This window comes from Belonocnema kinseyi, chromosome 5 (genome assembly GCF_010883055.1).
Source record: "Belonocnema kinseyi isolate 2016_QV_RU_SX_M_011 chromosome 5, B_treatae_v1, whole genome shotgun sequence".
Classification (NCBI taxonomy): domain Eukaryota; kingdom Metazoa; phylum Arthropoda; class Insecta; order Hymenoptera; family Cynipidae; genus Belonocnema; species Belonocnema kinseyi.
In genome coordinates this window covers 35,505,555-35,523,496 of record NC_046661.1, presented here as the reverse complement: position 1 = coordinate 35,523,496, position 17,942 = coordinate 35,505,555, and the positions used below count along the sequence as shown (strand labels likewise).

General features: G+C 37.3%; 1 protein-coding gene across 6 annotated transcripts in view; it reads right to left on the bottom strand.

The window, feature by feature from the left end:
- The window catches only part of LOC117172552 (peroxisomal membrane protein PEX16), a 74,057-nt gene that overhangs the window by 42,019 nt on the left and 14,096 nt on the right, over window positions 1-17,942 (bottom strand). Inside the window, exons 2-3 of one of the 6 annotated variants that reach the window (XM_033360602.1) lie at window positions 14,511-14,658; window positions 14,238-14,433 (exon numbers count right to left, since the gene is read on the bottom strand). The exons of 3 other annotated variants lie outside the window; for them this stretch is intronic. The gene's annotated coding sequence lies outside the window, so the exon portion shown is untranslated. Of the gene's footprint in view, window positions 1-14,227; window positions 14,434-14,510; window positions 14,659-17,942 lie in introns of those variants that run through there. 2 more of the 6 variants (XM_033360605.1, XM_033360608.1) reach the window with 2 other exon arrangements.

Here is a 17,942-nt window from a genome sequence, read left to right as displayed (position 1 = left end):
CTCAGTGCATGATTTTTCATCATTTTTTGAGGTTATGGCTCAACCATGACGTGATGGGTGATTTTTGATACCGAATTTGAATTCAGCGCCCCAAAATCCATATGAATGTTATTGATTTATTATGCCTTAAATGTTTTTCTTTAAAAAGGCATAACATTTTTTTTAATCGCCAAGCAAATGTAATAATTGTATTTTTAAATATTTTTTTAAACCTTGAAACCTTGTTTTATTGTGCGATATATTTATTTTTCATCACTTACATAATAAAAAAGAATTATGTAAGTGTATTATCTATGATTAATGAATTATTTGATTGAAAAACTTAATTTTACTAACTTTATTAGGTTTCTATAAATACACTTACTTAAAATACCTGCTTTAAATCTATTCTTAATTATTTAATGTAGCAACATTATACGCCCGTCGCAGCACGCGGGAAATATTGCATTGCAAATTAATAATAAGCACCCGTCTTCCCTTTTTTATGCCTCTTTTATTTGTATTTTCAGTTCCCAGATGTTGGGCATTTCCCAAAATCGGGACGGCATAAAATAAATGAAACTTAAATTTTACCTGGTTAGGGCGCAGGACACTTGGGGTCCTTTCTTACGGGAATACCATTGTCAATACTAAATAAATCATTGTCAATGCTAAATAAGTTTGAGGCAATAGAATTTTTGACTTTGTAGATTAACTACTGTTGGGTAGGCGAACATATTCCCAGAATTTAGAGACAATCGAGAAACATGACTTTTTGAGTTGGGGCAGTTGAGGAATAATGCCCCATACAGTGCTTTGGCGATATTTGATCAGTGTCCATCAGTTAGTTCGCAATTCGCCAAGGGCTAATTTTTTAAACAACATTTCGATATGCTATATGGAATTTTAAAGAAAAAATGTTATACTTGGTTTTATAAACATTTTGAGCATGTTAGCGAATGTTAAAAAATAGCGAACCTCATGCTAATGTTTTCGATAATAAACTTTTTGCCTTAATTTATGTAAGTAATAAAAAATCTAAAATTTAGCGATAAGATATTTATTAAAACAATCTGTTAATTCTTTCGAAACATTTCTAGATCATACCAATGAAACTCGCCTAAAAAATAAAAATAAAATTGGAAGAGGAGCTCCTTTAATGTTGAAAATAAAACGAGCATCAGGTGGCGCGTTAGTATACAATAGAGAGTAATAAATCTGTTGATCGTTAGTGCGATACCTGACTGCAGTTAAAACTTACTAGACGCCGCTAGATGAACACTTGAAGAACCCTAGACAAGGCAGTGCGATACCTGACTGCGAGTAAAACATGGTAGACCTTGCTAGATGAACTCTGGGCGAACTGTAGACTAGGCGGCTGCCATAAAATTGTCCTCGACGTTGGTTAGATGAGCTGAGTCCAGAAAGTATCTAAAAATCGTCTAGATTTCCGGATGTCACGCAACTCTATAACTTCCAATTATCGATGCTGTTGTATCGAAAACTAATGCTTTAACACAATCATAGAGACCCTCTTCAACAAGAATTCCACAAACAGCAGATGGCAGCTCTTTTCCAGTCCCAAGTTGCACTAAGGCACTCCAAGAAGTTGTTCACCATCATCCTTCGAAAGAATCACGGGAAGTCGATCAACGGTCTCCTTACTTGTGAAAGCTGACAGTAATTTACTACCCCAATGCACGACAGCAGGTTACAATTTCGTGTACACGAACTGCTTCGTTGCAATCGGAAAATGAACTGCATCCCGGTCACTGATGTTACATTTATCTAAAGCCTGGTCTACAATCGTCGCAGACAGGCCGTTGTGGCACCACAAGCAAGCGCCGCAAGTCACCGAGAGCGAAAAGTTGGTTCAACTCAACTTTTCACGCCGCAACCGTCTCACGTGATCCCGCGTCGAATGTCAGAGAACCAATCAGAGCGTTTCATCACATAACCTCGTACAACCACACATTTCTGGCATCGTCGACACTGAGTTCGAGTGATTTTATTTTGCATTTGTCTGGATTTTATGTTGATTTGGTGGATTATGTATGAAACGAAAAATAAATTGTCAGCAGAATGCCGCCGGGAGTTAATAGACATTGTGAAGAAGCAGCCGGGATTGTACTACAAAGGCTCAAAAATATAAAAAGTCATTCTTATAGATTCAAAAAATTCTTCGTGGTCATGATTTTTTATATGCTTGATGAGCTCCTTCCCTCTTTCGTCTTCGGTTCACTGGACGAACCCACCATCTTCTTGTATTTTTCTTTTTGCTACGTGAGCTTGCACACACACTACCGCGGCATTTAAAATTAAAGAAAAAACTGCAAAAGAGCAAATTGCGGGTCAGAAGGATCCATTGTAGAGGCGAAAAATTTTGACTGTCAAAGCACGGCGAGAAAACAGTTCATTTGATAGTAAGCTTTGATTGGCTGCCGTGACAGCGCCACTTGCGACCACTGTTAACGGCTTTTCCTTGCGTTGTGATGCCGCATCGCATCACCAAACTCATGTCGTTTGTAATTGACATCAATTCTGCAGTTTCATCTTTAAATTAAAAGAAGAGATTCAATGATGCAAAATTAATTAAAAAACTAAAATGTGAAAAATTAGGAGTATTGCGTGATTGAAATTTTTTGTATACATTGCTCACTCAGTTGTTTAATTTCAAGATTGCTTTGCTCTTTTCTCATCAACGCTGCGTCTTCTCGTTCTGCAACTTTTATTGCTCTAATGATTTCCTAGTAATCGATTGCAATCTTCTATCGTAATAGCAATATCGAAAAGATCCTCGAGCGTCGATTTGAAATTTTCTTCTTTTTTCTTATGAGCCTCCAATTTTCTCCGTGTGTTTTTGTTGTTTTCGGAGTTTCTTGAGTTGGCATTCGTGCTTTATCCCCATAAAGAACAACTTCTTGAAATGCTAGTCTGGCGCGTTCGCGTAAAGTTAACCCCACCGCATGAAGATTAAAAAATAATACACTTGAAACATTTTTATTTGATGGCAATTTGATGCCAGTAATAGTTAGCTAGTTGTATCACGGGCAGGGATAAAGCTATAAAGCCAATTGTGTCTCAACCTTAACTATCGCTGTCAGTAGTTGACCACAGACCTCTTGATGAAGCACATTAAGTCAATCATCGACAACCTTGTAGCTTCCTAAGGTTCCATCAAGTGGGACCCAAGGGTTTGATGCCTCAGCCTAGCCAACTCCGGGCACTCGCATAGTACATGCAAGGATGTTTCGTCATCTCTGCCACATCTCCTGCAGTCTGTAGAGAGATTATACCCCATTATGTGCATATGGTAGTTCAAGTGGTTATGCCCAGTGAGCATCTGAACCACTGTCCTTACGTCTTTCTTTGGCAAACCCAGGTTTTCCCTGGCTCTGTCCATTTTGCATGTATAGCCCAGGATGAACTTCGCCTATGTATTCACTTGCCGCACCGCTTCTTGCCAGCTGGTCCGCTTTTAAGTTGCCCTTGATCCCTGTGTGGCCAAGGACCCATATGAGAGCCACTTTATTTTTTCCTGCAAGTTGATTCAATGCCTTTTTGCGTTCTCCTCTAATAGTATCTGAGTATATCGAAGGAGTGGGTTACCATTTCCTTTCCACGCATCCCTACCCAGAATGCAGATGCGTAAAACCCTGGTGAAGTCGAAGCGTTTTGTTATTCTGTCCTGCCTTGTCTCAAAAATTGGCAGTGAGCTGATGTCACTCGGGAGCCTAGTGTGTCTAGTTCCCTGAGTCCATCTGTTTACTCTCGCCAGGCGGCCCATCGCGTGTCACGCTTTTGCAGTTATCGCGAAGTGTAGAGGTTCTTCACAGAGCTTGAAGTCCATCGCTGCTGTAGGCGTAGTCCTCATTGCTCCCGTCAGACCCCTAAACGCTAGCGTTTGCAATCATCGCAGCCTGTCTTGCATCAATATAAGTTCTGCCTGTGGCCACCAGACCACAGCCGCATGAAGGAGCCTCGGTATGAGCACAGCGGAGAACCATGCAAGCATTTGAGGCCCTATTCCCCACGTCAACCCAAAAGCTCTCCTACACATCCAGATAGTCATGACAAATATCCTGAATTGGGTCTCCAGGTGCTTTGCCCAGTTTAGTTTAAATTACCACAGAAGCAAACCATCGCCTTTTCTTATCTTTAAATGTTTTGATTTTCATTAAAAGCTGCAGTCGACTTTTCCCTCCAGTGAGAGGAAAAGCCGATGAAATACAACTTGTTAGAAATAATTAAATTACCAAATTATTGTTTTCTCCATGTGATTAACACTTATAGAAATATTATATAAAATAATGTAGAACTTGAAATGAGAAACAAATGGATCAATTCAACATCTCATTAACTTTAAAAAAATCATTGACACCTATGGGTGAGACATATAGGAATTTTTATTAAGGAAGTCCGGTGCTCCCTGGAAATCGTTTCTTCGCTTTCTTCACCACTTTCGCAAGGCCAATTCTTATTGCATCTAATGCATCTGAGGGAATATTTTTTCTTTAGACGGCTTCGCTGATGCTGCGCCTGCCATTAGATACATGTGGCTCGCTTGTGGGGAAGTTTCCTCCTGCATGGGGATAATAATAAATTAGGGGCCGACCACATATTACGTAACGCAATTTTCAACTAATTTTGGACCTCCTTCCAGGTTGTAACGCAACGTAACAAAAGCCCCCCCCCCCCCGTAACTTAACAAATATTGACTTTGCTATTTTATAGCGTTTCAAACAGGGTACATCCTAATGCATTTCGCAATAAACTTTGACAAGACCACACATTTTTATATCTTCCATCTATCTTCTTTAAGGCGTTCTCTTTAACATTTAAAAAAAGCATAATTCTTTTATATGACACTTATCGATAGTAAAACGTATATGTAAATAAACTAAGTTTTATTTATTCGTTTAAATTTTGAAATGTATTCGCGTCTTACGAGCGAGTGTGATTGTCTAAATTTATAATCATAAGAGAAACGAGAAAAAATGGCAGCTTGTATTGCCCTTTTCAAGTCAGTATGTCCTGCAAGCACACATGTAACTGTCTCATCCCTAGCGAATTACTCCCATCATCACCACTTCCTTCTGCATTTCGTTCAACATACTCGAATCCTCAAAATCCTTCTTCTTTCTTCTGAGCTTGCAATTCTTCCAACTGTTCTTTTAAACGCTTAAATTCTCCACTCAATAGCTCAATATCTGCTTTTCTTTTATTACTCATATTCACTATCACTTATAAACTAAAATTACGAAAAACTAAAATATCTAATCTCAGAACGTGTAACTTCTAATGCACGACGAAAGAATATGAGGTTGGATTGGAACACGCAAGGTAGAAGCGTGTGGGGGTAAGTTTTCTTTTCCCCCATAAGAAAACAAAACAAAACAATTAACAAAATTCGTCTTCTGTTAAATGATTGATGGAAATAGTGATACAAGAAAACCGAAGAAGAGATGCCTTATTGAAACAACTTGTTGGCCGGGTGATTACATCAGTCCCATGACCAACGAGGGAAAGTGCTTTGACAACTGTGGCTCTTGCCATTCCAAAAAGTTTTATTTTGACAGTAACATAACCTTATTTTTTCTTATATCGTGTCATTATAATCATGCTAAATGTCAATATTAAAGAAACATAATATAAACCCAATACATTTCAAATCAGACAGGGCCCTACACTTGAAACCGTAGGATCTCTTGTGGACGAGATATGTTGTTTTTTTTAGCAGAAATTAGGCAAAACGTATTTTTTCGATTAGCAAAACAAGTTTTATAAAAGTTCGGCGTATTTGGATTTTGTAATTTGTTTTTCAAAAAACTTGATTTTTTTTTAATTCTTTGTAACTTTTGGCCTAATTCAGATATTTATTTTTTTCTTTTTGAATATAATAGCGGGAAATTAAAATGAGTGGAAATAAGGCGGGTATCAAGGAAAGCTGCAAAAGTAGTGACGACGAGCGGTACAAGACGCCGGTTAGGTGTGAGAGAATCGCGGCAATCGCAGTAGGCCTAGGGATGGGTAACAGAAGATGTGGACCTGCGAACTTGGAAAAGCTCAATAAAGCTGCACAACGTTCTCATAGTGTAGGTTCGATCCGATTGCTTGGAGACTGGCGAAAACGGGTGAGTGCAATAAGCAGCAAGGGAATTTTTAGTGAAGGGGAAAAATCAGCAGAGGAAAAAAGGAAAAGGGAAGGAAGGAAACGAAGACTTAAAGGAAGGCGAAAACTCGAAGAAAAGGATAAAAAGAAAAACTCCGGAAAGAGCGAAGGGGGAGGGGAACTTGCTGACAAAGATTCAAGCGATGTTCACAAGTTTTAGAGAGGAGACATGTGGGATGCAGTAAGATATGAAGAGGCAAGGGAGGAAGTTAATGTAGGAAATACAAAAAACACGGAAGAAATGGGATGAGTGTGAAGAATGATGGAAAGGCGAAAAAGAGATAGTCTGGGAAAAAATGGAATGCATGAAAAATCAGCAGAGAGAATATAATGAAAATAGGAAAAGGAAGATGAATACTATAGAAGAGAGAGAGAGAAAGTTCGGATTGAGCGTTGAGCGAAAAGGGTTGAATTAATAGCGAGTCAAGACACAACAGAAGGAAGGGTAGGCTTGCAGGTAGAAAATGAGAGGCTGCGTTGTAGATTAACACAGATCGAAAAACAAATAGAAGGGGAGCAAAGATCAAAGAGGAAAAAGAACGTAGTGGTCAAGGGACATGTCAGACCATAAGTGTCAGTTATCAGTCAATAAATCTGAACAGGCTTGGCAGGAGTGGTGCGCCCTAGAATTCGTTGTAGATCTTGGTCACCTTCATGGACAAGAACTTGTAGGTACAATACATTTTCTCGACATCTGCTGAGAATACAATCGGATGTCGGCGCCATTGAAGGACATCTGAAATGTTCACTTGCAGTTTAGGACCGCATGTAAACAATCATTTAGTGATACTCCTTGACTTGAGTATCGAGAACCGTTGAAAATCACCCGAAGTTTGGTTGTAAGAATTGAATCTCGCCACACCCCAAGATGTGGAAGAAAAAATGACCTTGAATCCATTCTTGGATCAAAAGATTTACTGACTGGAACCATATGCTGAAGCTTTTTGCACTCCTCCATGAAATCAGTGTAAGCATCCTAAAGTCGTAGCTTTGTAACATCATTTTTTGTTGGAAGACGCACAACATATCTTCGCTCTTTTGTTCTAGAGTCTCTTAGAAATTCTGTTTACAAGCTTCCGCTTCTGGAGTCCTAAGAGGTTTTGGCGGAACCATTTCATTAATTTCCCAAAATCTTTGTAGGTCAAAATACGATTTATCAAGTCTGCAGCAGTGAAACGTGCTAAATGGAAAATTCTCAAATGAAAACTCCTCTCCCGTTGAACCACACAGTATTCAGCCCAGAGCAATTTTCTGAGCAGCAGAAACAGAGAGATGACCTTTTAGAAGGCCTGTCTCAATTAAAATTGAATACACGTCAATACCTAAAATTGTATCAATTGGATGGTTTAACTTCGAAAGAAACTGATCCTCGTAAAGTTCCTGATTGACTTACACCGACGCCTAACAAACATACGGAACTTTTAGTCCGAGGAAAGTTCAATCGTTGCGCGAGCGATTCCGAGAGTTTGACCGGACGGCACAATCACAAAAACCATCGCAGTAGTCAATAACACCGACGTTTTTTTCATGCAAAGAAACCTGCATGACTGAAAGTGCATGAGAGCTAACCTGTGAAGCGGAAAAGTTGTCGAAACTAGAACATGTTAAGTTTGAACAGAGAGTGATTCATGAAGAATTGTGTGATGCTTTTGTTGAAACATCTGACACACATTCTTTGAAGCGCAGTGGTCAATGGAGTGGGACCCCAGGCAATTACTGGATAATTGTCTTTGATTTACAAATTCCTTTCTTTGTGCCACGGTTTGAACTCGGAACTCTGGACTTGACATCAAAACTTGTTCTTCTCTGCACATGAAGCATTTTCTATCCTGAGGCGATTTTCTTGGTTGTTTTTCCGCGACTGCATTGACGTTAGCAGTCGTTAATTGCAATTATTTCTGTTGCCTCTCAAACTTTCGTTTCTGAGGTTGACAGTTTTTTGATGATTGAATTGATGCTTGCTTACAGAAGCCTCTTTTTGATTCGACAGCTTCCAAGGCACGAAGAAGATGTTTAAAAAACGTATTAAGACCTCAAATGTCGGAGGTTCTTTTGAACTGCCGATTGATGTTTCCCAATCCCGAAGAGACTGAAGGTCGAGCTGTTCAACGTTGAAATATACAATAGTTGATGACAATTCACTTACCGGGTCATTTAAGGAGTCCAGTGCCTCCACATAATCAATAGTTTAATTATAAAGTTCTGGCAACGCGCTTGCTGATTCCATTTTCATTGGCTGAAGTGGGAAAAAAACCGCATAAATGAGAATGTACTAACACACGTTTGTTTTCATATCTGTCTTGCAGTATTTCCCGACAGCAAGTATAATTCTCATTTGTTACCGAAATGTGACGAACGAGTTGCGCAGCTTTACCTGAAAGATTTGTCTTTAAATGCATTCGAGTGAACCATCGATTTAAAAAGGTCAGCGAAATTTAACCATTCTGTGTAGACGCTAGAGAATTTCGGTAATACTATTTTTGGGATGGAAGGCGATGATAAGAACATCGGCGCGACAGAAACATTCGACGCTCCTCCCTGAGTAGCTGGAAGGTTTTCAATAGCATCTAAAAAATTTCCTTTTGCTGTCACATAGGCTTCTTCAGTCTTACTATAAAAGTCCGAAGTAAAATACTCGCTAGTTTTCTTTTTATCACTGAATTTCATTAATTCCAGATGCTGTTGTAGGAAACGCGTCCAATTCTTCTTTAAGACTTCTATTCGCGACAGTAAAGATCGCTTTGTTGCTTCCTTTACTGATACCGCTTTTGTAAACGAATTTTTAATTCGAGTACGCAGCTCCGTTTGTTCTAAAAAGAAACTGGCGAACGACATTGTAACAGAAGACGTAAAATAAAAGAATATAATTAACGCCCGAAAGACAAATTTATTATTAATTGTCTTTTTGATTAATTCCATTCGTTCACCTGAAAATAATTTGCTGACTTGTAAGGAGACATGAATCATAAATAATTTTGACAGTTGTTATGACGTGTATCAACATAAGAATTTCAACAACAACCGATGGATGGAAACACGTACTTCAATGAATACATTCACGCGTAAACTTTCGAGCCCGAATCGATATTCAAATTGTACTTACAAAATCCATTAATATTCCAAACCTTTCATCGATAGACATTTCCAATAACCTTTCCTTGTAATTATTTGTCCAGTCTTGTCACCTGACAATGTTCATAGTATTGTCTGCGTTTGATTCACAGGCGTTGACTGGAATCTTAAAAACAAGGAACCATCGAGTATGCTTGCAGTTATTATAGGAAAAATAACTGTTAGAACACCTTTTCTCTACGAGCTCACTAAGTTCAACTTGAACTTTTGCACAAAAGATCGTCACAATATCACAAAAAGTCACAAAATAAAAAGTCACAAAGTCCCTATTTTGAGTTTTAAAAGTCACATGTCACTTAGTAATTTTGTTTTCACCCATACATTTTTTAAACTGCACGTATTGCAACAAAGACACTGCCACAGACTATCACACAACAATGCTGCCAGCAACAGGAGAAATAAACTCAATAATAGCCGAAAATTGGAAAACGACAGCGAGAGTGTGAAAAGCTGTGAGTGTGTGTATGAATAATTGAAATAAGAATTGTACGTGTAAATAAGAACATAATGACCAAAGACCGGCTGAACAAATCTATATTTTAACATCACAGCTGATTGAAGAAGTATTCAGGATTTAAATTAGAATTACATCAAACATGATCAAATTAATAAAAACATCTAAATTTGCATGTCAATCTTGAATATGCATGAATTTCGAAGCTCGCACATCACCGTCATGCGTGCATCCTTCACACGTGCGACCGATATGCGTCACAATTGAGAATGCATGCGTCTGCTCGGTTGATGGCGCGTCGTGCGGGACAATCTTCACACGTGCGAGTCAATACGCCATCATTGAGCGCGCATATTATTATCTTGTAAGGAGCAGGCGAATGCAGAAAGCCCAGAAAAGACTCACTTTCGTATTGGCCATCGACGCAGTTAAAGCTTTGTGTGGAGAGGGAGCCGTCACTACAGATAATTTCTTTGGAAAAGTCCACTTTCGGCCGAATTGACACAAGAAAACGAGGAGTCTGAGATTGCAGGATTGGAGGTAGGCGTTGCCACTATTTCTTTATTCTGGTTTCTGTTAATGTGTTCTTGAGGTTGGTTGTGTTTCGAGTGTGCTCTTTTATTGTAGGGGTGGTCAGAGTCCAAATTCTTTGCGAAATATTTGTCGCGAAAAGTAATAAGTAAATGGGTCTAAAAATGGAGGCTAACGCCATGCAGTATATAATTATATTATTTATAATTATATAAATTTTATAAATATATATTATAAATTATAAATATATAATTATATATAATTTAATTAAAGGGATCATACTAGTAATGACTCCCGAAAAAACGCTTATTTGTGATTTTTTTATGAGATTATTGAGAAAGATTTTGATTCAGAATTTGTTAGGTTTAATAAATGCACTCTTGAAATACATTTAAAAACAATTTTATACATTTTATACACAAAAACGTCAGTCAAACGCAACGCCTCGAAAAGTAGATAGGTCCCGGCTCGATGAAAAAATCTGGGAACTGGGCATTCGGAGACAGAAAAATCAAAAAGTTTTAGATTAAGCATGACAATTGCTATGTCTTCTATAAAATGTACTATAAAATTTGGATTTTTACTATATTTTTCGAGCGACAAATGGTGAAAAAAACCACGATATTTTTGGCCGCCATTTTCTTATTTTTGCATGTACATTAAAAAAATGTATAGGGGGCATAGCCATTGTTATACTTAACCTAAAGAAATTTAATTTTTCTATTTAAGATGGCCCAGTTTATACATTTTCTCAACAAGCTGGACCCATCTACTTTTCAAGGCGTTGCGTTTGAGTGACGTTTTTCTGTATAAAAAGTGTATAAAATGATTACAAACATTTTTTTAAGTGTATTTCATTATTGTATTTATTAAGCCTAAGAAATCCTACATCAATATATTTCTCAATAATATCATTAAAAATTCACAAAACAGAGCTTTTTTCGGAGGCAGTTACTAGAAAGACCCCTTAACTTTACGAGTTCGGGACTATAGCCCTTTGAATTTGTATCCTCTAATTTAGTCTGTTCAACAAGAAAATTTCCTGGTTTTGTCGAAAACTATTACGGATTTTCGGAATTTTTGTTTTTCAAATAAAAGTACATTTGAAGGACTACAGCGTATCTACATAGTACATTGCCCAGTCCCCATCGTTATTCAGAATGACCTGGCATCTATTCAGCATGCTTTGTACCAATTTTTCAGCATATCCGTTGGGTAATTGATGCTATATCTTCCTGATGTTTCGAGCGAGCTGTTTCAGGGTGAAAATACGTTTTTCCACAACCTTCCTCTTATTTACAAAACTCCAAACGTATTCCGTTGGATTCGAATAAGGGGACTGTGATGGCCAGCCGTTGTGATGCCATTTTTTGCTTTCCGGGCGTCGCAGATACGACTTCGATGTTTGGGGTCGTTATGCTTCACGGCAGGTGAATTCATCGAATTTTGCGAGAAAGATGGCGTTCGCCATTCTCTAAATTCACCACGTCACTCACAAGCCAACTGGCACGTGGGACGAGTAAATAGAATATTGATTCCAGTAATCCAATTCAGCATGTATGAAAGAGGAAACAACAATTGGACAAAACAACTAAAAAAATCGGCCGTGATCTTAACGATTCGTTCAACAAGTCAGCTGGAAAAAGTGCGTTTGAACTACTGTTTGGATACACACCTAGACGCGATGAACGAAGGGCCAGAGAACCTACTTTTGACAAAGAGTTCGTCTTATTAACGACTCTACAAGTAGAAGCTCGTCGCAATATTATAGAAACTCAATTCAAATATAAGGAATATTACGATAAACGTCCTTGAAGGAACGGATGCTACGATATTGAAGAAATCGTCTTTATGAGAATGAAATCAGTTTCTAAGGGAGATTCAATAATACTTCAATCGAACTACTTTTTACCTTCAGTCGTTCACAAGGTCTTATCCAATGACAGTTATGGACTTTCAGAATAAAGAGTCGATAAATCGGAACAACTTAATGCGAGCACAGCATATGTGAGTCAGCTCAAACCCTGGAAACCAGTTTTCGACAATTTCTGGGCTGAAAACGTGAATGTTCATCATTCAAGGGGCAACGCAGAAGATGAGTATCAACTTGGAGTGGAATCTACAGAACATCAACTAATCAAAAAGATGATGTCATGAGCATACTACAGGATGAATCATTAAGTTTTAGAGACAATTTAAGTGTCCATAGTGTTATCGAGGTCATATCAGCGAGACCACAAAGTAATATCAATAAAACCAAACATTATAAGTTTAAGAAACGCTTCGAGGGCGAGTCCTGATTAGCGTTGCCGATTGTTAAAAGTTTTGGCGGGTTATTGAAACTACGAATTGTAGAGGGTGTGAAGAGAGTGGGGGAGGGGAGAGAGGTGTGAGCATTGAGATCGTAGATTTCAAATTTATAATTTTCGCAGAGGTAATTTCAAAATCCCTTTCAGCTGGTCTACTTTCGCAAATATAAAGGGAACTTCTGCAGGCATTTAAAACTGGAATCTGAGGAGCTTCAAACGAGCAGCACACTAATGGTATTGGGCAGTGCCGTTCAATAGGCAGACCAGGAAACCAGTACAGCTAATGTATTATAGCACTCAAAAAAATATCACAGTCACATCACACACCATTGGCGAACAGATAATGAAAGAAACCAGTATTAATTAATTGAAAATTAAGGTTCCCGCACACTTTCAAAACATTTTGTGTTGTTTTACATCGTACTTTGGTGGAAATTAATTGAACCATATAATACGTAGTGTATTGACAAGAGTCTGCGTGAATGAACGACACTTGCGTAAAAAAACACCGCTGAAAAAACACACTGCGTGTAAATTCACAGCCACGCGAGTGAAAAAACTTTGTGCTTGTACATTGGTAAGATTGGCCTCCCATGGCAGCGTAAATTTTGGCGCAAAACTTCAAAACACTAGACATTTCAACCAATGATATTCTCCTGCACGGAGAAAAATAGACCGAGAAACTTTACCAAACTGCTGAAATAAATAGAAAAATATGTGGGAAATTACATTAAACTTCAATTAAACTGGAATTAAGTTACTGAAATCAATACAAAATTTCCTTGTAATATTTAGAGTAGCCTAAACTATTTAGAAATACTTTAAACTCCTTCGAAATCTTTCAAAATCTGTTGAAAATACCAAGGCTTTTGACAAAAAATACGTTACAATGATATTTTATTAGGCATGTACAATCTGTTAAAGTACATTGAGAGTTTTTAAATCCCTCAAAATCATAGAAATCCTCAACAATCTTATAAGATAATGTTAAATCTTTTTAAATATTCTAAAAGCTCATACGTCCTGTCAAATCGTTTCATATCTTCCGAAATTATAGAACATTGCTTATCCTAAAGTATTGAAAAAGCTTTAAAATTACATAAAAGTAATTAAATTAATTTTAAAAATTCTTTGGACTGTTTTCAAAACACCTAAAATACCTCTAATTAAAAGCTGCTGAAAATGCTTTTGAAGCTTATGAAATACCCTAAAATCTTAAAAAATTACTTCAGATTATTGAAATCTATTTCAAAATTCTCGGAATCTTTATAAATTTATAAATTATAAATAAATCATTCAAGATATTTCAAAGACTTCAAAATAATTTATAAATAGGTACAGGCGTGAAATGAATAGTGATTAACGCACGAAATAATGTTAATAAATAAATGTTAAATTTTAAAGTGCACGTTTCATTTGTTTAAATGTACTAAGAACATTTTTTGAGGTACCTTATTTGAACTACGCTATTATTTATATAATCCATTATTCATAATTTTAGTATAATTCAAAGCTATAAAATTTAAATAAATCGCTATCCTAACAGCCATGTTTCCCAAATAAATTTCTAATTACAACAAATGTCGGCTTCTGATGATTATTTCTAAAATTTAGATAATTAGTAAGCTAGATACTTGATGAAAAACATACGAAAACGTACGCCAAAGGTTAGCCAGTACCGCAAAGCAGTACTATGAAGCGTTACCAGCCAGCACTGGACCAGTAGAGATGCCCCGTGCTGCAACTCCGACAATCTGTACTATGGATCAGCACTGAGCCAGTGGTGTACTTAAGCCTGGATTTAGGTGCAACAATTGTCGAAAATTAGAAAATATGTGGTACGCCTGGATTCGTAACTAAACAAAGTAGAAGGAATATTTATAAAATTTTAATCATTGATAATCATATTAAAAATAGACTTGGTCAAAGTTACCCTACTATTGAAGACTAGTTTCGCGGTTTGTAATGATGATTTAACAATCGATTCTCGCCTCGCACTCTGGAAGATCCTCGGTGGCCCATGCGGTGAATACTAGCCTAGCTACGTTCACTGGAACTAGCTTAGCCTAGGACCGGTACGTCTGGAGCAAAAGGTTCTCTAATTACTTAAAGCTGTTGCTCTTGGTGATTCGGAACTCACCTTAAGCTGTAAGCCACCCTCCCACCACCAAGTAAGTGTTTGGGAGGTGTGTAAAGGAATAGGGAAGAAGGTGCAAGAAAAATGTAAACCCTTAGGGGACACATTAGAAGCTTTCATTTCAAGTATATTTCGAAATTATCTTCATAATAGGTTTTGATCAGACGAACATTGAAATAGAGCATTTTCAAGATTTCAAACTTGATATCGACTCCTTACGGCTAGTTAATGAGAAACTATTGTTAGCAATTATGACTTGTGCGGTATGCCTGGATTCGTAAACGAGTCAGGTAGATAAATGAAGGTTTAAAGATCAACTGCCCTACCGATAGAAACCTCTGAGTATATTCTAAAGATTCTCTAGGGTCAGAGAATCTCAGAGAAATTCTTCGCAGGCACTCCGGTGGATATATTTGTAGGTCCAGGTAGCTATTTTAAATGATTTAAAGGCTTTAAAATGTCCTTTTCAAAATTGAAATAGAAATACGATCATAAATAACAAGCAGAGAGGCTATATCAATAGAGTAGCTGACACTCAAGGGTCTTTTGTTAAGCTTTCGGATTTAAATTCAGAAATAGATTTTTTTAATTTCATAGTTAAGAGCCTAAAACATAATAATTCGGAATCTACGGGTTTCGATAATTTCAGACATGTAAATTTTTTTAAATGCTTAAAATTGGAATTAATACAACGTTTCTCGTAAATGGAATGAGATACGCCAAAAAAGACAACATTTTTTAATTCAACTAGACAATTGTATATTAGTATATAAGTTATAGTTACAAATAAGTATAATGAGAAAATTCATCATATAAAAAGAATTGTTAATAATTTAAAGAGAAATTAAAAAAGGGAGAGTCGGGTTAGCGATGGCCAACTACTGTAAATAACTCTGCCCGTCCGGTACCTGACGAATACAAAAGGAGGAACATTATATTACCGTCGCACCACTCTTAAAAGGACCAGTAAAAGGACCTTAAAGAGGACCCAAATCTCTCAGACTATCTCAGAGACCAAATCATTCAAATCGACTCTGCTTATAGACTCAAATGGGCCAGGCTATTTCGCCTGAGAATACTCAGAGATTTCTATCGGTAGGCTGAAATTGAAAATATTGACCGAATTTTATCAATTTTTTTTTATTAATCATAATAATATAACGAGACTAATGCAGTATATTAATATTGAATTAAATAATATTGTTTAAAATTTGAATTTTCCTCCGACGTGTCTAATCTCGAACAATGGAAAGATCTTGCGAGGCCAAAAACCGTCCGCTCGATAAACAACTACCCGCCGCAAGGGTACCGATTTCCGGATAATGCCTGACCCAGGGTGACGGTCCCCTGATGACGACTTTCTCCAGGCAATTTTTTCCAAACTTTTTTTACTATGCCCTACCGATAGAAATCTATAAGGTTTCTCTAGCGAAATAGCCTGGCCCACTTGAGACTATAAGCAGTCGAATTGAAACAATTTAGTCTGAGATATAGTCTGAGACATTTGGGTCCTTTTCAAGGTCCTTCTAGTGGTCCTTTTAAGAGTGGACTCACCCTTTTTAAATTACTCTTCAAAGTATTAACACTTTTTTTAATTGAATGAATTTTCTCATTATACTTATTTATCATTATAACTTATATGCTAACATACCATTTTCTAGTTGAATTCAAAAATGTTGTCTTTTTTTGGCGTATCTCATTCCAATTACGAGAAACGTCGTATTAATTCCAATTTTAAGCATTTTAAACAAAAAGTTAGATATCTGAAATCATCGAAACCCGTAGATTCCGAATCATTATGTTTTAGGCTGTTAACTATGAAATTTAAAGAAAACTACTTCTAAATTTTAATCCAAAAGCTTAACAAAGGAGACTTGAGTGTCGGCTACTCTATTGATATAGCCCCTCTGCTTGTTATTTATGATAGAATTCTTATTTCAATACAGCCTCTGCTTTTTATTTATGATCGTATTTCTATTTCAATTTCATAAAGGACATTTTAAAGCCTTTAAAACATTTAATAGAACTACCTGGACCTTTGAAAATATCTACCTGGGTGTCTGCGGAGAATTTCTCTGAGCTTCTCTGACCGTAGAGAACCTTTAGAACACACTTGAAGATAGAAAGAACAAATTTTATTTGTGCGATTTAATTTATATTGATTTTTAAGTGCGCAACTCAGAGAATTCGAACCTTCGAAGACTTCTGACTCATTAGTTTCTAAACATAAACCAAGAGTTCTTAAAAACGTATAGCCGTCAAAACGAAACAATATTGGTTTTATAAAACGTCTAGACACTCATCAAACGAACTCGAAACACACATACGAGCGCATACAGGCACCATGCGTGTCGGCGGGCCACGTGCAGGCGAACCTAAATCCCAGTTCCCAGATTGGTCGGACAAGCTCGTAAGTGATCTGAGAATGTTTTGCCAATCACTCGTAATATTTTTGTAATTAGTTTTTAAAAAATGATATACCGCTTTAGAATTTTGACATCAAGTTCGTTAATCCTTTCAGAAAGTTCAAAGATCATTTACGAAAATCTATCAATATCCGTTGGATTTTTCTAATATCTGAGACCTACTAGGCAGTCTGATAAGTACCTGAAAATTCTAAGAGATGGTATTAGTATTCACTAATGTGAACCATTTTCGTCGAGCTTGATCCTTCAAATGACGCCTGTCAAAACTTCAGCCATTTATGTCGACGCGCATTTACAAGTTACAGCACTGATAAGCGACTAACCTCCGAGTTTTTTTTAATATGGAAAAATCTGAGTTTCGAGTTTTGATCAAACACTACTATCTTCGCAAGAAAACGATATCCGAGACCAAGGCCAAGCTGGATAAGTATTACCCGGACTCTGCACCGTCGATTGGAACGATTCATAAGTGGTTTACCAAGTTTCGTTGTGGCCGTACGAGCACAGTTGACGCTGAACGATCTGGGCACCCAAAAGAGGTCACTATACCAGAAAATGTCGAAAAAATCCATGATATGATGTTGAATGATCCGAAAAGAAAATTGAGAGAGGTAGCTAATGCTGTAGGCATATCATTGGAACGTGTGGGCAATATCGTGCATTCAGTTTTGAGCATGAAGAAGCTCTGCGCGCGATGGGTTGCCGCGTTTGCTCACAGCGGACCAAAAACGAATTCGTGTGACAACTTCCCAGCAGAATTTGGCATTATTTTCGCGTAAGCCGACCGAGTTTTTGCGCCGAT